General features: G+C 39.1%; 1 long non-coding RNA gene across 4 annotated transcripts in view; it reads left to right on the top strand.

Annotated features, from left to right (window-relative positions):
* The window catches only part of LOC116285827 (uncharacterized), a 193,263-nt gene that overhangs the window by 151,542 nt on the left and 14,718 nt on the right, over nt 1–27,003 (top strand). The window contains exon 4 of one of the 4 annotated variants that reach the window (XR_012059113.1): nt 9,220–9,335. The exons of the other annotated variants lie outside the window; for them this stretch is intronic. This is a non-coding gene — a long non-coding RNA (uncharacterized lncRNA). The remainder of the gene's footprint in view (nt 1–9,219; nt 9,336–27,003) is intronic. 4 annotated transcript variants of the gene reach the window in all.

The following is a 27,003-nucleotide window of genomic DNA, read 5'->3' as shown; positions in this document are numbered from 1 at the left end:
GGTACTTTCTCTTTTGGAAGGTTATTAATTATTGATTTAATTTCTGTACTGGATACAGGCCTATTCAGTTTGTCTGTTTCTTCTTATGTGAGTTCAGCAGATTATGTCTTTCAAGGAATTGATGCGTTCCATCTACATTATCAGATTTGTAGGCATAGAGTTGTTCGTGGTATTCCTTTATCCTTTCAATATCCTTGGTATCTGTAGTGACACATCCTTTTTCATTTTGCTATTGGTAATTTTTATTTTCTCTCTTTTTTTCTTAGTTATTCTGATTAGAGGCTCATCAATTTTACTGAATTTTTCTAAGAGCCAGTTTTTGGTTTCACTGATTTCTTCTATTGATTTCCTATTTTCAATTTCATTGATTCCAGCTTGAATTTTTATTGTTTCATTTTTTCTGCTTAATTTAATTTGCTTTTCTTTTTTTAGTTTCCCAAAGTGGAAACTTAGTTTATTCATTTTAGATCTTTTTTCTTTTCTTCAGTTTCCCTCTGAGCACTGTTTTCACTACATCCTACAAATTTCGATAAGTTGTATTTTCATTTTCATTTAGTTAAAACTATTTTTCAATTTCTCTTGAGATTTCTTCTTTGACCCATGTGTTATTTAGGTGTGTGTTGTTTAGTCTCCAAGTATTTTGGGACTTTCCAGCTATGTTTCTGTTGAATGTTTTTAGTCTAAGCCAAAATCAATCTGGATTGTTTTCTCTACTTCCCCCATGTACCTTTGTGTGGGGAGCAGAAATGTTGCCATAAATTTTTCCAGGTATCTGTTGGGTGAATCCATTTGAATGATCCATGGGTACCTCATAGTTAACAAGCTTCAGTCAACTTATTTTCTTCCTCCTCCAACAGTTCCACCTCTGTTATGCTCAGTGTATACCTTACTAGCAATTCTGCACTGCCTTCTCTCCAAGTCAGAAACCAGGAGGCCCTCGTGGATTTTTCTTAGTCTTTCAGCCTCACATGTGCAATTGGCAATCAAGATTTCTCAGTTAAACATTTGAAGCATTTCTCCATCCCTTTCTCTCAATTCCAATTTTCACTCATTTCAAATCTCCCTCATCTCTTACTTGAACTACTGGAATTGTCTCCTCAGCCATCTTCCTGCTTTTAGCTTTATTTCTCCCATTCATCTTGCACTGATTTGTGAGAGTAATTGCATATATATGTAATTAATACATTAATTAGAACATTAAATTATATGTTTGTGGTATTAAATATAGAGAACATAAATATCCATTCACTTTATATGTGTGTACATATAAATATAGTATACATACGTATATACATTCATTTTGTTTAAACTTCTTCAGTAGCTTAAATTTCTTCCTCATGCCTGGAGGATAAAGTATAAATCCCTTTACAGAGCATATTTAACCCTTCTAACTGGACTCTGTAAACTCTGGCTCTTGCCTTTATTCCAAGAAATTTAGTAATGTTCTGTAGGAAAATGGCAAGCAGACTTCTAGATGCTCTTCAGAGTCACCTTCCTGTGAGGTCTCCCTGGAATATTTCTCTCTCCCCCTCCTCCATTTATCATCTTATTTATTTATTTTTTATTGAAGTATAGTCAGTTTACAATATGTTCATCTCTGGTGTACAGCATAGTGTTTCAGTCATACATATATATACATATATTCCTTTTCATATTCTTTTTCATTATAGGTTACTACAAGATACTGAATATAGTTCCCTGTGCTATATAGTAGGACCTTGTTGTTTATCTAGCTTATATATAGTAGGTAGTATCTGCAAAATTCGAACTCCCAATTTATCCCTTCACACCCTCTTCCCCCTAGTAGCTGTAAGTTTGCTTTCTATATCTGTGAATCTGTTTCTGTTTTGTTTACTGACATCATTTTTTAAGATTCCATATATAAGTGAAATCATATGATATATGTCTTTCTCTGTCTGACTTACGTCACTTAATATGATAATCTCTAGGTTGATCCACGTGGCTGCAAATGGCATTATTTCATTCTTTTTTGTGGCTGAGTAGTATTCCATAGTGTATATATACCACATCTTCTTTATCCAGTCATCTGTCAATGGACATTTAGGTTACTTCCATGTCTTGATTGTTGCATTATTATATAGTAATGCTATGAACAATGAGGTGCATGTATCTTTTCGAATTAGAATTTTCTCTGGATATATGTCCAGGAGTGGGATTGCTGGATCATATGGTCAGTCTATTTTTAGTTTTTTAAGGAACTCCATGCTGTTTTCCATAATGGCTGCATCAAGCTACATTCCCAACAACAGTGTAGGAGGGTTCCATTCCCTCCTTCCCTCCTCCATTTAAATGCCTCCTCCTTTGTTTGTCTGCAGTTCCTTTCCCTACATCTTCAATACCTCTCTCATTCTGTTTCACTAGTTATGGGTGGGACTCTCCCCCGTGAGCTCCTTAAAAGTAAGGATGGTATTTTGCTTCTCTTTGTATCTCTTAGCCCAGAGCCTTGCCGGTAGTGGGTATTTAGCAAATGTTTGTTGAGGGAAGGTTGAATGCGGTGAAGCTCTTTAAAAATAGGGTGAAGGTCTTATCATGGGCTCATTAAACCTGAGCCAAAGGAGCTTTGTCTGAAGGGAGAGTGGCACCAATTTATAAGAGTAGCTTGTTACAATTAGAGTGGAAGTAAGCTAGAGAGGAGATCCAGGCTCATCCAGGTCCCTGGGGACACATAGTTTATGCCTTTCAGTGACCATTATTTAAAACCTGATTTCTATAAATCTTTATTATATTTCTCAGGAATTTCCCCCAGAGCTAGAAACACTTAGGTATTGTTAGACCAATCTTTATGCCAAAGAAGAATGCCAGTTTGTATTCTGGTTGTTTGGAATTGTGGTCCCTCTTTACTTCATTCAGTGTTTTTGTGCTTTTTGATCTTTCAGTTAGCCGAATCTCAAAATATCAATGAAACCTTTCCTTGGCAATGTCAGCTCTGTTCCTGACCCTCCCATCACCTCTGCCTTTCATCTTCGCCCTGGTCGGTACTTTCGTAGCATTTCCTGGTATAAGGTATATGTAGGCCTGTCTCCACTTCCTCTAGACTGAGTTCCCAGAGGACAGTCACATTGTCATTTCATAAGTTTTCTCCTGCAAGGCCTAGTAAAGTGACCAGCATAATATAGATGCTCAGTAAGTACTGGGTAAATATAAAATTTAATAATGACAGTGGCCTAACAAAGTCTTTCTAGATGGACACATGGTGACTTCAGAAGCAATTCAGAGATATTCTTGTTTGAAAAGATTGGAGTGGGTGATTTTGTGGTAGACATTATATCATCTAAAGACTTAACTTCCTATGGCAACTAATGCGGGGTTAAGAGGACACTCTGTGTAGCTCAGCAATTTGAGGGAAGCCACAGCTGGAAAGGGGAAAGGAACCAGTGTTGGAGGGGGCAGTGGAACAAAACAGGAAATCCTCAAAGGTGGCTGTCCACTTGTACTCCGAGGAAGAGTGGGCGATGGTGGGGACGGGGAGAAAGGCTACTGTGGCAAAGAACTCAATTCCTTAGCGCTCACAGAGCAGGTATGGCGTCTGCGTCTGTGTGGGAAGGGTAATTCCTGTTAAAAATAGAGGAGAACTTTTTTTTTTTTTAAGTTCAAGCACTTTAAAAACATCTGTGGGAAGTTTTAATCATAGGGTGGTTCTTTCTTTTCTGGAAGAAGAAAAAGACATTTCAATTTTAAACTCAGAGGTTTGAAATGATTGTGTCATTTCAGCTGGAGTAGAGTGTCAACAAGTGGATGTGTTTTCACTGGGGAAAGTATGACTTTAAGATGTAACATTTTAAATTAAAAAAAGCAAATAATTTCTGTTGTGGGTTTTCTTCCTCCACAGGAATACTTAGAACTTAGCTGCATTTAGAAATAAAAAGTAAAAATGTCAAGCATCATATTTACCACCGTTTTAGAAATAGAAATCTTAATATGTGGGCTGAGTTTCTTAATATGGTTAAGATATACTGAAAAGAGAACAAAGGTGTCCCATAGGAGATAAACCTTGCTTAGAGGTATTGTGAAAGATCAGCCTACAAGTTTTTAAAACTATTTGTGCTTTGATTATGAGAGTTATTAGATAAAAAGATGCCCTGACAACATCATAAGGTCATTGATTTCCAGTTCAGTGCCTTATTTATCACGAAAACATCCTCTATTGTACTTCAGCCATTTGACAAAGACTACTGAATGAATTTTAAGATTTTTTATCTCATCAGCCACCAACAAGAATTAATAATTATAATAAAGGTATTATTCATTAAAAGGATTAATGTAGACATTAGAAGTGTAAAAATAATGATTTAGAGACTTTTCTTCTTACAGTCAATATTATTCCATGTTTGAGTTAAACCATAGTTTGTATAATATAACAATATTCAGGGCAGTGTCTTTTCATAGAGAAGTCAGACCAATAGCCACATTAACTCTGCCCAGATGTAATTACCATTCAACACAATGAAGCTGTAGTGGTTATTAACTTTGAATAAAAAGCATTGACTAATTAACTCCTGGTCAAAGTAATTGGCTACTCTCTTTCTTTAGCTAATTGAAAAATAGAGCTAATTAGAAATTTAAGACCTTCTCCAAAGTGATTTTTCCACTTGCTCTGCTGTGACTTTAGGCAAATTCCTTTCTTTTGTAGCCAGACCTCACGTGCATGTCATTATGTTTTTTTTAGATGGAAGGATATGTTTATGCACATAAAGTAGGGCATATTGTTTACAGCTTCTTTCTAAATGTGCAAAATTGTTTTCTCCCTGCAGAATTTGGTTTTTTATTGGTAACAGGTTATTTATGCTTCGTAACCGATGGTAGTAGGCTTGGAGCATGGTGGAAGACAGCACCAATGTCAGTGTAGTTTTAATATAGATATTCTGAGGAGAATTAAAGCTAGCTTTTTTTTCTTTTTTCATGACATATTTGTCCAGGGAAGCCTTTGGGGTTATTACTTTGGGTTGCATTGCTTCAATAAATGCCTGGAGTTTCTCTCTTTGGTAGAGCAGCCCCTTTCTGAAACTCAGCGGGCCTGGATTCTGACCCTTGGGTTCCAGTTCGGGTCCTGCCATTTATTACCTGCATGGCTTTTGTGCAGCAATTCTGCTACTCAGCCTTTCCAAGCCTTAGTTTCCTCATTTGTAAAATGGGGGAATTAGTAGTAGGGCTGTTCGCGGACTTAATGAGATACAGTTAAGGCCCTTAGCAGGGTCCCCAGAGTAGCGCATTGTAACACTCACTAAAGATCCTGCAGTATTATAGCTGGAGTTTGTATTTCTTCTTCTTTTAGTTTTCTCAGATCAACACTGTCACTCACCTTTTCCAAATATATTGTTTTTTCTCTTCTGGTTAATTTATTTTTTAATGTGTGGATATAGAGCATAGCCTATGAAATAGAGGGACTGATTTCCATGTGAGGATTTCGGAATTAGTCTCATGATAATTACACCTCCTACAATATGTATAGCAGTCACTTCTTTAAGCATCAGAACACTATTTGACGTGTGCAACAAACCTAGGAATGCTCTCTTACCATGACCTGTATGTTCACCCACGTGTTTCTGGATCTTCATCCTCTCATACTTGCAGATCTGACACGTTCCTCTGCGTGCGCCTGCTCCTTTATTCCTGCTATGTTTCCTTTTTCTGCTTCCTAGCTATTGATACATCCCCCCACCTTGCCTTGTAGTAGAATTGACATTTCTTCCAATATTGCTTCTCTGTGATGCTCATTAACTTTTCTTCTGTGTCCTAAATACCCTGTGTTCAATCCAATGAGCTGAAAGGGAGCAGAGTCAATATTAATTCAGGTATGGCAGCAGGGAGAGAAGGAACAGGCGGGTCTCTCTCCACCCCCTTACCCCCCACCACTTTCTGAGGTGGTGGGTTCACAACTGTCTCGTGTGCTGGCAACAAGGGAGGGACAGTGAAGGGACTGGAGTTTTGTTTTCCAGGTGCTTCCCAGCACCCATTGGATGACACCCAAGCTCCTCAGTGTGACTCATGTTCTCTGAGGCCCGGGCCCTTGTAGCCTCTTTAGCATTAAATTAAAAAATTTGTATCCTGGCTTTTGTTTCTTTTTTTTGCACGGATGTATTCTTTATTTGTTTTTTATTAAAGTATAGTTGATTTGCAATGTTGTGTTAGTTTCTGGTATATAGCATAGTGATTCAGTTATACACATATATAGATATTCTTTTTCAGATTCTTTTCCATTATAGGTTAAGGCAAGATATTAAATGTAGTTCCCTGTGTTATACATTAGGACCTTGTTGTATATAGTAGTTTGTATTTGCTAATCCCAAACTCCTAATTTATCCCTCTCCCCTCCTCCCTTTTGGTAACTATAAGTTTCCTTTCTATGTCTGTGAGTCTGTTTCTGTTTTGTAAATAAGTTCATTTGTATCATTTTTTTTAGATTCCACATATAAGTGATATTGTATGGTATTTGTCTTTCTCTGTCTGATTTACTTCACTTAAGATGATAATCTCTAGTTCCATCCATATTGCAGCAAATGGCATTATTTTATTCTTCTTTATGGATGAGCAGTATTCCATTGGATAAATACACCACATCTTCTTTACTCAGTCACCTGTCAATGGACATTTAGGTTGTTTCCATGTCTTGGCTATTGTAAATAGTGCTGCTGTGAACATTGCGGTGCATGCATCTTTTCAAATTAGAGTTTTCTCCAGATACACACCCGGGGGTAGGATTGCTGGATCATATGGTAAATCTATTTTTTAGTTTCTTAAGGAACGTCCATCCTGTTCTCCATAGTGGCTGCACCAGTTTACATTCCCACCAACAGCATAGGAGGGTTCCCTTTTCTCCACATTCTCTTCAGTATTTATTATTTGTAGACTTTTTAATAATGGCCATTCTGATACTCTGGTATATTTTTAAATTAATAGCCTGGCTACTAAATGATACTAAATGGCTTGCAGTTGCCTGAACATCCCACCCTACTTTGGAAGTTATGTGTCTTTGCTCACAGTCTTTGGTAACTTGGAACGTTCCTCTGCTCATCTTCACTTTGCCATGGCACGTTTTCATCCTATCCTTCAAAACTCAGCCCAGGGATTGTCTCCTCCAGGGAGCCTTCTGGGAGAGAACTTCCCTTTTCCATACTGGACAAAGTGCCGCCTTTGCTTGGATGCCACTGCACACTGAAGTAGCTCTGTCATTATGCTCTCCCTTACTTTGGAATGATCTGTCCACAGGTCTGTTTTCTTTGCTGGACTTAAGTTCCATGACAGGAGGGACGAGACAGTGAATACTGCCACCCCGTAGTATCGCACAGGGCATGGTGCAGGGTGTGTGAGCCAGAGCTATTTGTAGAACTCTTAACTGACCTCACTGGGATCGTGGGGATGGAGGCAGCGATGAGGTATCCCACCCTTCCGCGGAGCTTGCCTAACTGTGGCCTCAGCACTGGAATTCCTCCCAGACAACTTAACTGGCCCGATAACCTAACCCTTCTCCGATCTGTGGTATTGATCCAGATGTTACTATATTTTTCTAACTTGGAATTCACATTTTTACATTACTTGTAGACTTTTTTCTTATGTAGTAATATAGCTTGTTTGCCAACAGTTTGTATTTCCCATTTAGTCATTTCTTCTACAGGACACTTACTAAGATGATGGACTTTCTAAACACAGGAGACAAATGCTTATGAAGTGCCTGAAACAAAAAGAGCCAGGCAGCAGATTTTCTCATAGAAGAAACCCGTAGGCACATAATAGAATGCCTCCCACTACAAACACAAACAAGCAATTACCTGAGCTGCTTCCTGTGGGAAACTCAGCATCCTACCACCCATGGTGATGACTCCTGTGGTTTTTTTTTTTTTCTTTTTCTTTTTGGAGGGTTGCATCATTCTAAGGAAATTCATTCATCTGTTTCTCAACCAATGTACATTTTATTCTCATCTAGACAAACTATACATCTTTGTTTAAGTTTATTTGTCTTTCTACTTTACTTCTTTTGTTTTTTAAAAATAAATATTAAATATGCAATTTTGAAAGGCAGTACAAAAGACTAAATGGTGGTTGTCACAGGCTTGGTAAGTGGGGAGAGAACTGTGGGTTCAAGAAACATCGGGGATGTTTGTGATGTGGTAGTTGCCAGCATTGTCTTCTGGGTTTCAACATTAATCAGTGACTTCTAGAATTTGAGTCAGGATATATTGAAATTGCAGATGTTTATTGTTATTAGTCTGGTTCAAATCATATTTAATGAATATGCTCTTGTTTTTTCTCTTTGTATTAACAATAGCTCTTCCTTTTTTATGTTAACCTAACATTTTCAAGAGTACTGTAGGAATGGACCTTGGAATAAGTCATTATTTGGAAGCATCAGCAAGAACAGGGCTGGCAAATTCATCAAGTCAAATAATGGTATATCTAGTCCGAGCAGATAAAAACCTGCTGTGTGAACTGAGAATTCATTATGGTTTTTAGAGTAGTAAGAGTCCTGATTTTGTATTTTTCCACTTTATATTAGTGAAACTACGAGTCATTCTTCTGCACTTTGTATCCCCTGGAAGGTCAGATTGAGACTTTGGTGTTAGTTTCTTCATGTAAGAGAATTATTCACTCATTTTGAGCCTTTTGTAGAAAATTATTTATTTGAATTAAAAATCCTCAAGTTTTACTTTTCCCTGAAAACTGACGTATTTGTTATTTTGGTCATGGCCGTTTAACCTGAATAGTTTCATGAAGCTTGAAGTTTAAGAAGGAATTGCTAAGTTCAAAAAGTAGATACATATACAATTTTGGATACATGGATTAGAGATAAATTGTGAAATAGTGTTCATTGTTCATCCTGAAATAACTAAGATTTTGATTTAAAACCTTTAAAGTTTCATTTCATAAATAATATTTTTTCAAATAGCTACAGAAAACGAATTGACTAATGCTGAGACGAAACTTTAAGGGGTCTGTGATTATTGTTATTCTCTACTATGTGGTTTGCTTCTCATCCCTTGATGTTCAGCGGTAGAAACAAAATGAGATTCTTTAAACTGACAAAGACTCGTTTTCTGCCCACTGCTTATAGAGACTGAGACAAAATTTTACTTAGAGTTGTGGTCCGATGGAGATGGGGTGGCCAGAAATGGCAGCTTTGAATTTAAAGCTGGAGATTGGTGGGTTGGTATTTCTGTCCACTTTGGTTGAGTATCTGAATGCAGTTCCACATTTCTTCATCAGGAAGTCAGGCTGACTTGTGATGAAAGATGATGAAGACAAATCCTAAACGGGGCTTCCTGTTTGTTTAAACCTCCAACCCAAGAGAAAATCGCTTCCAGTTTCCCTGTACAATCATGGTAATATATTTTCTTTTCAGATTGTTAGCAGACTGTTCAGCTTGTACTTGGCATTTCAGTCATAGTGAAAAAAGGTGAAACCCAAAGACTCAGTGTATTCTCATTAGGAATCCAAAACTGAATGACCTTTGCAATTAACCTCTGCTTCTTGTCCTTTTCTCTTTCCTAGCGTATTATTCATTAATTCATATGTATTGACTATCTGCTTTATGGACAGGTTTGAGATGGTTACTATTGTGGATATAAAAGAAGAATATATAGCTTCTGTCCTCAGAGAGCACTCTTTCTAAACAAAATCAGGTTAGAATATAGGTATAAATTTCGATTTAAAAATGGTAGCTCCTCTGAACGAATGATTAGATTGTTCTCCAAGATGAGTACTTGTGCAAAATGAGATTTTTAATTTTGTGAATGATCTTTAGAAACTAAAAGTTGCAGTAGGAAAGAAAAGAAGAGGCAGCAGGGAAGAGTACAAGAGTCTCTGGAGAGTTAGATGTTTTTCTTAGAATCCTGGGACATCCAAATCATTTTGAGCAGGGGAAAACAGGAGATTGATCTCAGCTTTATTGATACAGGAAAAGTTTGATTTAAAGAGTTAGCTAAAGATCACCATCATAGCTTATGAACTGATTTGACTGTTATTAAATTGTTTTTCTAATATCCTTTATATTATAAACTTCATGATCAGTATTAAAATTTTTAAGAAAAGGAAGAACAGCAAGATTTGACACCTAGAATAATTGCGTTTTAGAAATGAAACATAAAATTATGTTAAAAATTGTTAAAATTATGTAATATAAATTCTGTAAATAATACAAATAATCATAATATCCTTAATGTTAATTACTCTAACTTATGCCAATAGCTAACATGTATTGAACATCTACTTCACTTTATTTTGCTAAATGCTATATCTGCATTCTCTTATTTCCTCCTGGGAGTAACTCTATAGTGTAAGTGGGATGCATTTTACAGAAGAAACTGGGACAAAGATGAAGGAATTTTTCCATAATCAACCTCAGTGTCCATGCTTTAAACTTCTGCTCAAGCCTTTATTTCCAAGGAACATTTTCATTTCCTCCTTGCTTTCCAAATTTTCATCTGCTTCCTTTTCTTTTTCCTTTTCTAATTTCTATCATCTAGTTTTCTCCCTTGATTTCTTAATTCCTCTTTCACTGTCTCATAACACATCCCTGGTCTGTCATGGACTTCCTTGTTTGACGGAAGGTTCACTGAATACTTCTGCTGATGCTCTACTCAAAATCAAATGCATGGGTGATAGCATTTTCCACTTTTACAGTCTAACACCGATATGAATATGCTGAATACATGTACTTTGTTTGATTAGAAACTGAAGTAAATATCAACTGAAGTCTGACAAAATTCTTTTCCATAAAAGGCACAGAAAGGACATGAAGAAATAAGACATTTATTGCATAAAGCCTTTGTATACACATACACACACACTACTGTTTTTCCTGAGAAACAGATGATAGAGGTTCTGGCCAAAAAATGTGGGCAGTATGTTTGGTCATATTAAAAAGAAGCCCAAGTCACCTGCCCCAAGTTAACTGTCTATTAAAACACGAGGGATCCATGCTCTTTTCCATCAAATTGTGACAATCTCGGACATCTATTGTGGCAGAAATCATCTGAATTCTTGGCCTACTGAGATGTGCAGATATTCCAACAGAAAAATCTCTTTAGAACGTGACACCATCTTTACAATCTGGGTACTGTGTGACTTGGTCATTGTTGGTTAGACCTTTAGACTAAGATGCTCCGTGGGAAACCCACTGACCTTTATGATGTTCATTATTTTCAAATGGGACCATGGTCAGGATGAAGGCCAGGATGCCCCAGAGAAAATGTGCTGACTTACTATTTCATTGGGAAATTATGCTCTGCATGGTGGTACAGGGTAATTCAAAAGATGAGTTGCCCTGATCAGACAAAAGAAAATCTCAAAAAAAAAAAAATCTCAAAAAATTGCTCACTTTATCTCCTAGGGCTTCCAAAGCCTTGTTATTTTAATGATTGCATAACAATTTGGCATACATGAATTCTCTGACGAGGTCCAAAATCTCAAATTGTAAAAATACTTTAGCTCAGAATCCGGCATAAAACAGATTGGCAGAACAAATGTTTTCACATCGTGACTGACCCTGGCCAGTTAGTCATTAATGATTTTACTCAATATGGATTTCTGAGCCTAATGATTTCCCTTCTGGCCATCTGAATAATTTACCTAAAGAGGTTAAAAAAATGTACAAGAAGGTTTTCAATTGAACAGTAAGCAGTATGTAATGCCGTATGTGCATTACAAGTGATGCAGCAGCAGTTTGTTTTTTTTTTTAACCTATGTTCTGTTGGCTTTCCTGGGCAATTTATGAGTCAAGGATGGAGTGAGACCACATGGGTGAGATTATAGGCCACTGGTGTCATGTTGTTAGAATATGGCTAAGCTTTTATCTATTTTTTTTTTTTTGTATTCTGGGGTCCACATGCAATTTTGTTGAAAAAATACTCCTACTGCCAAAATTATTTTAAAAATCACTATAGTAAATGAATATTTGATACCATGGAAAATGTCAACTTTATATAACCTGAAAAAAAAAAGCTGATTATAAAACTAGAAGTTAAAGTCACATTTGTAAAAAAGAAAAAAAAAAAAAGGAAAGCAAAACAAAGAAAAACCAGAAAAAAATGGAAAGGCTGACAATATTTACAAGATTTTTTGTGCGTGTGTTAGCTAAAAACTGAAAAAAGAGACACAAAAAATGTGAGTAATATGTTTGTACTGCTCAACTTGGCAAGTTCTTAAAGGTTACAGGAAGAGAGTGTATTATTGCTTAAGATGATGAGAATCTATATTAAAAAATAAATACAGTACGTGAGCAGGAAGGGGAAATTGCCTCATTAATTACCTGGTTATCTTATCGGGCTCTCACTTTTTGGTTTTCTGGAATGCAGGGCAGGCCGCGCGGGCGGCGCTCGGAGTTGCTGGGGCGGCAGCTCTCCAGGCTGAGTGCACTCTGTTCACTCTGCGCGTATGCTCCACGCCCTGAGCGTCTGCCTGGGGGAGTTTGGTGCCGCTCAGTGTGACAGACCACTTCTTTCAGCAGAGGCCCATCCAAGAAGGGACCAAGCGTCCTTGTCACAGGGGGCACCGCTTCCATGCTCAGGGGCTAGGGTGGTGCCTGACTCCGTCCCTACTCCGTCAGGCAGATCTCCAACGAATCCAGAGTAACCGGAAACCATTTTCCTCCAAGAGCGTTCTGAGTGATGTCAGCTCTAAGTGTTCAGGGGCCCTTCCTTCCACCCACAGAGTTACACAGTGGTTACCTCTCAGGGGGTAGATTTTATTCTCTTTATTTAGCTTCTGTAGAAATAAACATGCAGAAATTTTGTAATTCTAGTAAAGGGCCCACAGGCCCTATGTTTAAAAAGAGAAGCAAATAATGCTAAAATGCAATGTAGTGTAAGTAATTTAAAATATTTATATTCTTCTGAACTAGAAGGAAATAAATTATTGTGTGGAGAATATTTTTTCCCCCAAATTTATCTGCAGGTTTGAATTTTAATCCCATCTCTTTTTCCCCTGAAATCTCTATGTTCAAAGTTAATTTCTGTTTCTTGACCTTTCAAATCTACATTTACGGATACGATTTGTAGCACTTCTGAATGAGGCAACTGGTATCCCAAATTAATTATGACAATTATTTTAATGTTTCATATATCTTCCCTTGGTCTTAAAGGATGAGGATCATTTAGCTTACTAGCCAGAAAGGTAAATAATCTGCAAATAACAATAAAAATGATAAGCCTGGTAATAAAAATAGTATCAATACCATAATAATGGTAATAACAATAATAATCGTACTAAAATACTCCAAATTTTGTGTTCTTTGAAAATGACATATAGGGGAGGATTGCTCTGATTCTATCTCTATCCTCTCATGTTAGTTTCAAAAATGTATATATATATGTGCATTACAAATGTGATGCTGATGTAGCCTACGTGTGCCAGTTATTTCAACACAAAATGAGTGTTGTAATCAGATATCACCCGCAGGCATTATATAGGATCACCTGCATTTTTAAACTTGTTTACGCTTTAGAACACAAACATAAAATTGATATAGGACCATCCTGGTAATAAGATTTGTGGTCCATTTAACAAAATCTCCTCTGGATGAAGTGTTTTCACTGGCCGGCTCCTTGATGTTGCTGGTCAATAAAGTAGGAGGATAAAGATTTTATATAACATATTTAAAGATTTCACATATATTACCCGATTTCAATCACACATAAACCCTATGAGATAAATGGAGCCAAAATTACACATGTTTACACAGATGAGTAAAATGAGACCTCAGCAAGTTAGGCAATTTGACTAAAATCAACATTCTGAGAGTAAGGTAGAGCTGGGATTAGGACCCGGTTATCAGACTTCCCTCCAGGCATGACCGTGCCTAGCTTCCTTGCCCGGAGCTGCGGGGACTCCTCTGGCTCCCCGTCCTTGCTCTCAGTAACTGCTGTCACCTGCTGCCCTTGGCCAGCGCTGCAGTCTTGCCCCCCTCTCCAGTAGTCTCAGATTTGATGGGCGTGTTATACACTGTGAACAAGAAGTTCAGAATCTGTTCTTTTCTGGGCCCCTTCTTCTTCAACAAGGAAGCTGAGATCCAGGTGCAAAAGCAGGGCTGGGCTGCAGGCCAAGTACTCTTTCTGCTCCACCACATCAGTTGACATCAGTGTGACAAAGAGAAAAAAAATGTTACCTAAAAACACCGCTGATTACAGCGCCGTCTGCCCCAAAGGAGAGAAGCACTTACTAACTGGAGGTGATGGCTTTTTGTTTAGAAAATTTCCTTGTTGTGTCCTTTGAATGAGAATGGCCAGTCCTATGTTTCCCCTTCCCTGGTGGTGGTGGTGGTGGTGCTGGATGGTTTGAGCAGCATGGCATCTGGAAAGGGGTAGCCGAGATCTGCCAGCCCCTGAGAATGCAGTGTGGGCTGGGGTGGCAGGGTACTTGTAAGAAGAGGCTGTGTCATAAAGTGCTGCGAGGCCACCTGCTTTGTTGAACTTAAGCCTCGTTAAAATCTGCCAGAGACATACTCCCAGTGCTTTCAGTGAGTAGTGTCTGGGGGAGGGAGGGAGGGGAATTGGAGAGGGGTTGGTGACTTACATGTGAGTCTTCATTGGAAAAATGGAAATAATTGCTGCTAGAGGTTAGAGTGAAGCCTCGATTTCAGTGGGAACAAAAACATTGACATAGACCGTAACACACAAGCCACACAGATCTGCAGAGGTTTTGAGAAAGGCAGCAGCCTTCCTATACGATGGGAATTTGCCAATTGGTGGAAATCTCCAAAGTTATGGTGACTTCAGTTGACTTCTTGCTTATAGAAAGCAGAGGTAGAAAGGCATTATTGACTATTCTCAGGAAACCAGAGCGGAAGCCATGCCAGTCAGGTGTCCTGAGAAGGCTCTTGGATTTCTGGAACTGTGGAAACTAAGAGACTGCACACATCAACTGGTTCAGCCCTCCTTGACTTTCTTCTCCTTCTCACCCTTTTTGCAACACAGCAATCCAAACCTAGATGCGTTATCCAAGGTACCCCAGGCCAGATGGCCTGTGAGTGGTCACAGAGGTAGGACTGAAGATTCAGAATCAGAAGCCCTGAGTTCTAGTCCTTCCTCCATTTCCTTACCTTCAAAAACCTCAGTTCCCTCTCTGAAATAGAGGGAAAGTAAAGCCACGTCTCACAGGGAGTTTGGAGAACTAGGTAAGGCAATGTAGGATGTGGAAACTGTCAAAGAATGTTAAAACATTTATTGGTTTATTTAGGAGGTTATGTATGGTGCCAACAATTATATGGAGAGGATTATCTTGGCTTTCCTGAAAAAGTCTGAGAACTGCAGTGGTGGTATAATTGAAGTGACTTCACTGTTCCATGTGTACACACAGGTGCAGATTGAGGCAAGGGGACCCGCAGTGACGTTTAGAGAGTGTCCTCTGGGATAGTTACCTTTTGTGTTCTTGGTAGAACTTCTAAATAATACTGTTTTTTGTTTTTTAAACTTCCTTTTTTTTCTGCAAGAATTAAAGTAAAATCTAAAAATTCTCACTTTCCCTTAAGGAAGTTAGGGGTATTTCTTAGAAAAGCAAAAAGCTTAATCACACCATCTGTAGCAGCTTGAAGTAAACTCCTATTATGTTTAACCCGTAACTCGTTTATTTACAATGATCATTCTTCAGATTTTATCTTTACTTAGATTTTCAGTTCCCAAAACTCTCTAAATCTTCCAATCTTCTTTAAACCTGCGTATTTTAGTAGAAAGAAAATTTTTTGTTGTTGTTTTTCTTCCTGTGAGAGGAATACTCCCTACACATGTTTGCCTCTAGGGCTTGAAAAGAAAGGAGAGTGTTTTGCACCCGGAAGCAGAGCTTCCCCCGGCTCCCTTCCATTCAGCCAGTTGTAGGGCAGGATCTACCCTTTCCATCTCAGAGGTAAGAAAAGACCAGAGCAGATGACTTTGGCAGGTTTGCTGGAGGCCGGCGGCAGGTTGGCCCCCAGAGTTCAGCGTGACAGGAAGCTAGAGGCTGCGGCTCAGTCTGCTCATCAGGAAGGGCCGGGACTGACGGTCAGTCCTTGCAGCCCTGGAAAATGTGCACGTATCAGGCTCTGGGGACACAGGGGTTCCAGAACGTCGCAGACATTTGGTCGTCAGCTCTCTCGGTCCCTCATCATTCAGAAAGTTAGAAAGAAAATAAAAACAAATGAAAACTTTTGAAAATGCACCCAAGTTGTTTCTTTCATTTTCCATTTCTTGGCACAGCACAGTTTTTCAAAATTCTCATGAAGTGCTCAGTCACCGATATAAGGATGTGGAGAAGAATAATTGCGTGGTCCACACAAACTCTCTTGGGGCAACAAACAACCAGAAAATGAATTGTATTCTGATTCAACTTTCTCAAGAAAAGGCATCATAGTAACAGAATATCAATGGAGTTCGTGGACTTCTCTGAGAGGGGAAGAATCGTTAGGACAGTCTGCATTGCCTTGGGGTGATAGAAGAAAGGTTGGTGGCGGGGAGGGGCTATGAGCCACTGGGTCTTGAGAAGCAACAACAGCACATCAACACAGAAATAAGGGTCAGGAAGCCAACCTCCTGCACTTGTGGCCACTTCCTTGTCCTGTCTGCTGAGCCGTGCTCTGCAGACACACAGTAATCACCCCAGCGGGTCTAGGGATCAAATGACGGCAGTGCTGAAGGATTAAGAGCAATTCTATCCTCTTGGCTTGGACTTTGGAATTTTCATTAAAATGACCTTGGGTGTGGTGAGAAAAGAATTCAGGCTACAGGGATCAAGCCTTACACATCTTACCTGGGAAAACAACCAGAGGGCCCCTTTCAGAAAGAGCCTTCTTTCTGGGCCTCAAGCAGAGCTGTCACACTTGTTTTTCTAAGAGTTTCTCACATGGGATTAGCCTCCAGATATGCGAAAAGTGAGGAGTTTAAGGGTTTTAGGTAGGCATAAAGAGGGGAGAAAAATAAACCCTAACAAGCTAGTGGCAGGCCAGACCTCTTACATTTTCCAAGGTGTGTAATGGTTGACTTGTCTGGAGATTGACTTTCTGCTTCCTCTCCTGATGCCTTGGCCATCGATGGGAGAGCTGGTGGTCCACCTGCACATCATGACCAGTTCCTGTGAAGAGGACTGTCTACACACAGACTGCACTGGTTTCACACAGACAGTCCAGCAGATATGGGCTTATTGGTTGCAGGCCTGAGACTTAGACTGGTAAACCAGAGGAAAGGTAGAGGCCTCAGGAGTTTACTGGTACCCCAAATGGGAGAACTCAGGAGCAAAAGCAATCTGGTGATGACCAACAAAAGTCTGTGAAAAGAAAATGGATTTTCTCCGAGTGGCTCTTATGTCATGAGCTTGTGGGGTGGGCTAAGCTGAGGGGGTGCAATCACAGCAAGGTCCTCTTATGCGGTCACTAATGATATCAACACAGGCTGGGAAGTGTCAGTGACCAGAAGTTGGAATAGGGTTCGACAGTAAAGGTCTGCTGGACAAAATTGCAGGGAAGTTTGGTTGGTTTTGGTCTATGCCCACTGTCTTAGTCAGCTCTAGCTGTGTAACAAAATACCAGACTGGGTGGCTTAAATGACAGAAATTAATTTTTTACAGTTCTGGAGGCCGGACGTCTAAGATCAAGGTTCCAGTTGATTTGATTTTTTAAAATTTAATTTTATTATTTATTTCTTTATTGAGGTATAGTCAGTTTACAATGTTGTGTCAATTTCTGGTATACAGCATAATAGTTCAGCCATACATACACATATATTCATTTTCATATTCTTTTTTATTATAGGTTATTACAAGATATTAAATATAGTTCCTGTTCTATACAGTATAAACTTGTTATTATTTTATATATAGCAGTTAGTATCTGCAAATCTCAAACTCCCAGTTTATCCCTTCCCACTCCCTTTCTCCCGGTAACCATAAGTTTGTTTTCTATGCCTGTGACTCTGTTTCTGTTTTGTAAATAAGTTCATTTGTCTTTTTTTAGATTCCACATATAAGTGATAACATGTGGTATTTTTCTTTCTCTGTCTGGCTTACTTTACTTCGAATGATGATCTCTGGGTCCATTCATGTTGCTGCAAATGGCAGTATGTTATTCTTTTTAATGGCTAAATAGTATTCCATTGTATAAATATATCACAACTTCTTTATCCAGTCATCTGTTGATGGACATTTAGGTTGTTTCCATGTCTTGGCTATTGTAAATAGTGCTGCTATGAACATTGGGGTGTATGTAGCTTTTTGAATTAAGTTTTCCTCTGAACATATGCCTAGGAGTGGGATTGCTGGATTAAATGGTAAGTCTATTTTTAGTCTTTTGAGGAATCTCCGTACTGTTTTCCATAATGGTTGCACCAACTACATTCCCACCAACAGTGTTCCCTTTTCTCCACACCCTCTCCAATATTTATCATTTGTGGACTTTTGAGTGATGGCTGTTCTGACTGGTGTGAGGTGATACTTCATTGTAGTTTTGATTTGCATTTCTCTGAAATTAGCAAAGTTGAGCATTTTTCCATGTGCCTATTGGCCATTTGTATGCCTTCATTGGAGAATTCAGTGTGTAGGTCTTCTGCCCATTTTTGGATTGAGGTTTTTTTTATTAGTAAGTTGTATGAGCTGCTTATGTATTCTGGAAATTAAGCCCTTGTCAGTCTCATCTTTTGCAAATATTTTCTCCCATTCCATAGGTTGCCTTTTTGTTTTGCTTATGGTTTTCTTTGCTGTGCAAAAGCTTATAAGTTTAATTAGATTCCATTTGTTTATTTTTGCTTTTATTTTTATTGTCTGTGTAGACTGCCTTTGGAGAACATTGCTAAGATTTATGCCAGATAATGTTTTGCCTATGTTTTCTACTAAGAGGTTTATAGTGACTTGTCTTATGTTTAAGTCTTTAAGCCATTTTGAGTTTATTTTTGTACATGGTGTGAGGGAGAATTTTAACCATTGATTTACATGCAGCTGTCCAGTTTTCCCAACACCATTTGCTGAAGAGACTGTCTTTACTCCATTGTATGTTCTTGCCTCCTTTGTCAAAGTTTAATTGACCAAAAGTTTGTGAGTTTATTTCTGGGCTCTCTATTCTATTCCATTCCATTGATCTATGTGTCTGTTTTTGTACCAATACCATGCTGTTTTGATTACTGTGGCTCCATAGTATTGTCTGAAGTCTGGGAGAGTTATTCTTCCAGCTTCATTCTTTTTCTTCAGTATTGCTTTTGCAATTCTAGGTCTTTTCTGATTCCATATTAATTTTAGGATTATTTGTTCTACTTCTGTGAAAAATGTCCTGGGTAATTTGATAGGGATCACATTAAATCTGTAGATTGCTTTGGGTAGTATGAACATTTTAACAACATTAATTCTTCCAATTCAAGAACTTTGGAATAACTTTCTATTTCTCTAAGTCATTTCTAATTTTCTTAGTCAGTGACTTGTAGTTCTCTGTGTATAGATCTTTCACTTCCTTGGTCAGATTTATTCCTAAGTATTTTATTTTTTTGGATGCAATTTTAAAAGGGACTGTTTCTTTATTTTCTTTTTCTGATATTTCATTGTTAATAGTTTTGTACCCAACTAGCAATTCTATTCTAAATTTATCTTTTGCAAATGTTTGTGGATATCTAATTCTTCAAATGCTGTTTGAACCAGCTTATCCTCTTATTGGTCTCCTCACTTTTGAGTTAAATAAGACTTTGACACCTGTTCTATAATTATATGAGAATCCTACTTTTAGCTTCTTGAAAATTTCACTCTAACTGCCTCTAAGATTCAGTTAGATGTTGCATTCCACCCACTGCTTCATCTCATCATGGTCTGAGCTCTCTGCTTCCAATCACCAGAGTTATTTTGACCATTCCTAACCCTCTTGAGCTGCCTTCATGTTTCAGAGTCGAATGTTGCAGAATCAGGTATATTTTTGTGTTTTAATTAAAAAAACTTTTTTCAACATCTGCTTTTTTGAAGTCTAAGGCCATTACCTGAATATGTCTTATGTTTCTTTCTTTGACTTTCATGAACTCTAAAGGTGAAAAGTTTCTGCTTTAACTTTGCCTAAAATATTTCCTTGCCTTGTTGATTAAAACTTGGTCTAGAGTAATGATTATTCCAGTTGATGCTTAATTCTATAAATTTAATATGAGAACTGACTTTGTAAAAATTCTTGATGACTGACAAATGAGCTGTTGGATTCTCTGTTGATCAAATCTCCTGTAAGTAAAACTTAGATGTGATTCACTTTGATAATACATAAATATTTTAATTTTAAAAAGTCACACATGCTTATTAAAAAAGGGCATGAAGGAAGAAAAACAAATCAAGCATAATTCTGCTACTCAAAGGAAACCACTAGTTGAAATTTAAATGTTAATTGTTATTTTTTCTATGTATAACTTTTCAAAAAATAATTGTATTCATATTGCAAATAAAATTTTATAGCATATATATTTTTCACTTAATATTGCATTCTGATCCTTTTCCATATTATTGCACTCTTATATATATAATTTTTAAGTAGCAGAACTCATAACCATCAAAGAATTAAACACGATTCTTAATTATTGTCCTTTCTTGAATTTTTTGATTTTGATTAAATTCTTTCATTTCAGTTACTTAGAAAATGAGTTGTTTGAGAGCACAGTGAAAAATTTCTTCAGTTGATATGAAATATTTAATGGCTTAAGTATAAATTCTGTGTCACTTAAAAAAAAAAAAAAGAAATACTGGTACCTTCTGCAATAGTCCGCTACTGTGATATGCTTTACTGTCCTGGAGAAGCAGAGTGACTTCTTCCTTTCTGGTGCTCCCAGGCACTGCAGGGGTTGAGGAAGAGTTACAGCCATTATAATTTTGAGTGGATGAAAGTTATGTCACATTCTCAATCTCCCTTCTCCTGTTTGGCATTTCTTTTTCCTTCTTGAAATCTCAATACCCTAATTCATTATGATTCTTGTCTTAGCTGTCACGCAGGGTCAGGACTAGAGCCAGGCTAGAGAGGTTCCTAGGGTGCAAAATTTAAGGAGGCATTCACTCTCTGGAGCGTACAAGTACACAGGGTCAACCCCTGAGACTGAGCGCCTCTTTAAATTTTGCACTCTGTGTGCCTCCCTTACTCTGATCTCCCCTGTTTAGAGAAGTGAAATCCTGGGAAGCAAGGCGTGATGTTAGCCTGACCCTGATCGTGAGTGATTGTCTGTTTGGACTCAGACCTTTGCTACTGGATGTATGTATGTATAGATCGTGGATCAGCAGTACCACCTGGGAGCTTGTCAGAAATACAAAGTCAGGACCCCCTTTTCAGACTTACAAAACAGAAATCTGCATTTTAGGAAGATCTTGGTGATTCTTACATGTATTATATTTTGAAAAGTATCGCTCTCGGGAATTGTCATTGTGACGGAGGTTGCTGCCTCCGGCACAGGTCTCGGGTGTATGGACATCCCGAACCCCTTTTGGGAGGTAGCTGTTGCGATGAAAGGGGAGGTCCGAAGAAAGGGTTTGAATATTTGTACATTTTATTATGGTTTCACGCCTGTTCTTCATGGAAACAAAACTTCAGATGGCAGGATACACTTGAGCATTAAATGCTCCCAGCTTTGGAAATGACTCCATTTACAATGATTTTTCCCCCTGACTTTACTGTTGACTTCAATACTTGCATTGCTATTTTTCAAACATTTATTTTTCTGCACACACATAGTTGGCAGTGATAATGTAAAAGCTAGTCAGTGATATGTAAAAAGTTTATCTTCACCTGTATTTGTCAGGCAAGATGAAGATAGTGAGATATCCTTCCACCACCAGAATGGGTCGTGTATTCTCGTCACACTTATGTGTGAGAAGCACACACATGCACGCACACACACAAAATAGAATTCTGGCTCTGTTATGCCCATAAGAAACGACAGTTAGCAAGAGGAAAGGGGTATTGAAATAAGGAGAAGCAGAGAATTAAGGAGAACATACAAGTGATACAATTCAGCTAAGAGTTTGGGGAATTTTCCTTGGAGATTCTGCTATAGGCGATGAGTCTTGAAGTCCACCAGGTGAGGAGAAAGAAAGAGGAAAAGTGCTTTAGTTAAAGGAACCAGCGTGGCCTTGGGTGGGCAAAGGTCCACTGTCTCTTAGATTTACTGCCTTTCCATTCTTTATTTTTTATTGTATTATTTTTACTTTATTCTCTTGTGGTAAGAACATTTAATGTGAGATCTGTCCTCTTAACAAAATTTTAAGTGTATAATGCAATATTGTTAATTATAGGGACGATGTTGTACAGCAGATTTTCGGAACTTATTCATTCTGTGCACTTGAGTCTCCTCTCTATTTTTAACCACATTTTTTTATCCCCCACTATCTCCTAGGTTCTATGCACAGGCACCTTAAGCATCTCATTGATCCTTTTTTTCGAAGTGCTTTGGGGGCTGTCTGACTTGTAACACTTTTGATCCTTGGATGTGTTTTACTGCTTGCCCTCTGGCTCCGGTTACTTGTTGCCCATCCCAGTGTCAAGGTCCTCACTAAAAGAGCCAGTCTGCTTAAGGAGGGCCAGGAGGTAAGACTGAAGAAATAGGCACCGTGTGGTTCATTAAGTCCCTTAGATACCATGATACCATGTTTGAAATTTATCCACAAGGTTATGGGAGCCATTGAAGTACTCGTAACATTATTAGGTTTAGGCTACATGAAGATCATTGTGGGAGAATGGTTTGCAGGGGTCAGGTCAGCTGGCAGGAAGAATAAGCATGAGGCCATTGTAATTATCTAGACAAGAAGCACTGAGGGCCTGAACTAAGGCTGCAGTAGTTGGGAATAGAGGAAAGAAGAAGGATTTTAGATTATTTAAAGCAGAATAGAGTGACTGATTACTACCAGTGAAGGAAACTTTCAGTTTGTGTGATGGGTTTAGAGTGGCCGATTTGTTTCTCTTCTTTCATTCTTGGTAAATTGCATAAGATTCAGGTTCTAAGCTTCTAGCAGCAATGTCGCTAAGAGAGCCTGGCACTGAACCTGGAAGAGCTGTTCTGAATCTTTCCCCTCTATGTTCTTCTCATGAACAACTGAGTAGATTGTTTGAATTGCTTCCGATTCTTCGTGGATGGGGAAGAGGCAGGGGCGTGTATTCTCTTGTCCACGGTGAACCTGAGAATTGACCCAGGTTCTTATCGCTTAGTTCAATACCTCTGCTTCTTTGTATTGTTTTATTTACATGAGAAAAATTTGAGGCTGTATTCAGCAAAGCTTGGTACATGTTTCTTGGGAAGCATTTCCATTTGGGAGAGTAGTTTTAAAAGTAAAATACTGTGTTTCTGTAGTTGTCCTGATACAATCTTTATTATGTTGTTAATGGTAAAAGGAACCAAAAAAACCCCACAAAAAAACAAGGTCAAGCAAAATCTTTCTAATGGTGATACTAAAACAATTCCCCTTTATACAGACAAATTTGTAAAGGAGAAGTATTTATTTTAAAAGATGGTTTTTAGTTCTATGGTCAGGTATTTGCTGAAAACAAAGCTGAAAAAAAGCCCACAGGCACAAAACCAGCTTTGAAAGTGGGAACCCAAATGCAGCCCCACTGACAATGTGCCGCAGGTGGACACCACATGGAAGGATGAAGGAATGTGATTGTGAGGGCCATGCTGACAGTTCCGTGTCCATAATCTATTCCTCTTAAATTTGATCTGTGCATCTGGTCTGTATTTGTGCACATCTTTTTCCTGCAGGAACTTAGAGTTCTTGAAGTAGGTCAAGAGTGTCTGGGCTACAGAGCCTCCTGCTGGGGAGAGATGACGGGGTGGTGTGAATGGCTGGCAAGCTCTGGAGGCCCTGGATTCTGCAGGGCTTGTGAGAGCATCTAAGGGTGCTTGAGCATCCCCACCTCTGAGAAGAGGATTCCTGGGGACTATGCATACTTCAAAAAGGACAAGGCATGTCCCACTTCCTGTAAGCTGTGAAAGTCAAGGGCTGTGTTCCCCTAATGCAGACTTAGTTTAGGACAGGGGTTGAAACCCACACCGTTAGTACCGAGCCAAAGGTCCTCTGCCACGACAGCCTGTAACAAGCCAAGAAGAAATAATTTGATAACAGAAGATCCAGAGACACGTAACCTGGATAACCATCACTTGCAGAGTAGAATAAGCTCTAACCAAGCGCACGTCTCAGGGTTGGTGTCTTAGCCTGTTAAATCACTTCTCAGCAAGTTCATCCTAATAGGAACTTCTCAAGGCATGACTAACAGAGATGTCTGTCCATCTCTACACATGGTGAGGAGGACCCTTAAGAGAGCTGCTACTTTTCCTGTATTTCCTAGTAGGAAGTATGTTTAGAGTCTTATGTCAGGAGATGTGGCTTGGGTTTACAAAGTGTGACCCAGAGCAAGAGGAGTTCATAGTGGTTCTTCAGCTCAGATTTGACCACCGTCTGAATTTTCAAGGAACGACTGATTGGATTGTTTCAACAGTTTCTAAGTTCCCTTCCTCACGCTGAGTCCTTTCGCCATCCTACTGTTATCATCCAGTTACACTGATGGGGGTCTGCTTTGTTTTAAAATATGTCACGTGTCTTTTTTCTTGGTCCTTTTTTTTTCTTTCAGTGACAAGCTTTCTGAAGTTGCAGTTTAGCATTCTTCATGCCATTGGGCACTCACTCCATTCTGCCATTTGTAGCTATTAACCTCTGGCAATTTACTAATGTCTTCTGTGTGTCAGTTTTCCCAGCTGAGATATGGGGAAAAGAAATGCCTTGTCGTGTTGTTTCAAGGGTTCCATCAGCAAATGTTTGCAAAGCCCTTAGAACAGCTCTGAACACAGGGCGAGGGTTGAATAGGCGTTAGCTCTCGTTTCTCCTTCTCGTATTGAACTGAGCATCCATGTTGGAATTTTGCGTTAGCACATCTGTCATGACTCTTGTACAATTTCACCAGTGTTTTGGTTTTGCTACCTTGGAACAGCCAGGCCCAAGAGCAGTTATAATTTCAAGCTATTTCTTAATAGGCTTTTATTTATCATCTGTTATCTATGTTGTAGAACCACGAGATACTCAGGACTATCTCTAGATAAAACGCACATCTGTGCACCCGACGGTCCCAGGTGGGCCTGTGAAGGTGAGATGTGTTGATTTAGCCAAGTTCCCTGGTTTCTGGAACGTGAAAACTGCTTGGTAGAGTGACTAATGGCGGTTTGCCCCGTCCTGCCTCATGGAGTCAAGCCTCGGTCAGACTTGAGGTCGCATCAGTGAGCATCACTACAACCAAGCCCTGGGTGAAACTGGGAGTGGAAAGCATGTGCCTGGCATCATCAGGCTGACTTGCACCCCTGCTGTTCACCCTGGAGGCCATGAGCAAGCACCTCCAAAGCGTCAGCTAGTCCCTGGGCTGCCACTAGAGGGCGCAGTATGGACATGGCTACGAATTGTGCTCAGACCAGGATGCAGTGATCCTTACCCTAAGGCTGGATTTCAAGGCTCTTTGAGGAGATGAGAAAACTCCTGAAGAACAGGAAAGACTGCGGAACCTAGAATGGAAATTCTTTGAGAGAAATAATAGTGATAACAGCCATCATTTGTTGGCATTTATTAGGAGGCAGGTATGATTTAACTGCATTTATCTCCTTGAATCCTCACCGTCACTCAGGGAAGGGCTTTATTATCGCCTTCATGGATAGATGAGGAAGTGGAGGCTTCGAGGAGCTGACCCAGAGGCACATAGCCTTTCTGTGGAGGAGCTGGTGTTTAACCCAGGCCTTTGTGAATCCAAAGACTTCTTTGCTTATGTTTTAAATCTTAACCCTAATATGTACAGTGAAGAAGGACTAAGGTTACCGCTGAAGAAGAGCAGCAGTTCACAGGAGCCCGGCCGCCAGGAAGGGTTTCAGAAAGTCACCCAACTTTGAAACATATCTCAGCTCTCTTCTTCCTGGCGATTTAAGCAAAAGGCTTGGGTTTCAACCTCTCATGCTGAACCTCCGGTCACAGAATGGGTTTCTGTGGAACCCCGTCCATCTGGAAAAAAGGCCTTTGCTGGGAGAAAGAAGTTAAAGCAAGAACCCACAAAGGGCATTGGACTCCCTCTTGTATTATCACTGAGTTTTCACAGGCCTGGCAGTAAAGGGAGTGCCTGTGTCGGCGAGTGCCCCTCCAAACGTGATTTGGTGGAGGTTGTACCGCACACGTTCACCTGAGGACCATTGCTTGAGGGCAGCGTCTCCAGGTGGGTCTTCGAGACCCTCTCTTGTGGCTGTGGGCACACAGGAACTGTCTCCCCCTGGAAGGGCTTGGTGGCTGGAAAAAGACATCAGACAAAGATAAGGATGTCCTGGCTCCGTTTCTGATGACGGTAACATTGTTATACCTCACTCTTTGTGGTTAAGTTTTTATCAAGATACTTTTCCATTTTGACTGAAACCATCAGGTTCAGTTAAGACTACTAGCCGCTTCTCCCAGTGGCCCTCGGCCCCCAGAGCAGTGCTGACAGTGAGCTGCCACAACCGAAGTGAAAGTGAGGCTCCACAAAGGACACCAAGAGGCACTTTACAAAACTGAAATGAAAATTGTCTTTTTTTTTAATCAGATGGCATTGATCAAAACCACTAATAATATTCAGCGTTGATAGAAGTGTGGGGAAATGGCATTCCTATGTTGATAGTGGGGGCTCTAATAGCAGAATCTTTTGGGAGATTATTTAGTAGTATCTATTAAAATTAAACATTTTAATGGGAAGACTTCTAATGTTTCACCATTAAATATAACTTGCTGGCATTCTCTTTTCATTCCTTGTTTTGGGTGTACTCATCATCTTCCTAAGGGAATATCCCTCCACTGTTATTTTCTGTTATGAATCAAATTTGAATTTCATTGAATACTTTTCCAGTATCTATTGAGATGGTCACAGTTTTCCCTTTTAAATCCATTAGAGTAATGAATTTTATTGGTAGAATTTCTAATGACAAATCATTCTAGCTCTTTTGGAGTAAACAAACTTGGTGTAACATCACTTTCGTTAATTACTGGATTTGGCTTGCTAATATTTGGTTCAGCATTTTACATCAGTGTTCATACAAGGGATTCGCC

The sequence above is a fragment of the Vicugna pacos genome, chromosome 2, assembly GCF_048564905.1.
Source record: "Vicugna pacos chromosome 2, VicPac4, whole genome shotgun sequence".
NCBI classification, from domain to species: Eukaryota; Metazoa; Chordata; class Mammalia; order Artiodactyla; family Camelidae; genus Vicugna; species Vicugna pacos.
Note: the sequence above shows the minus strand (reverse complement) of the source record. Positions and strands in the feature narration are given on the sequence as shown.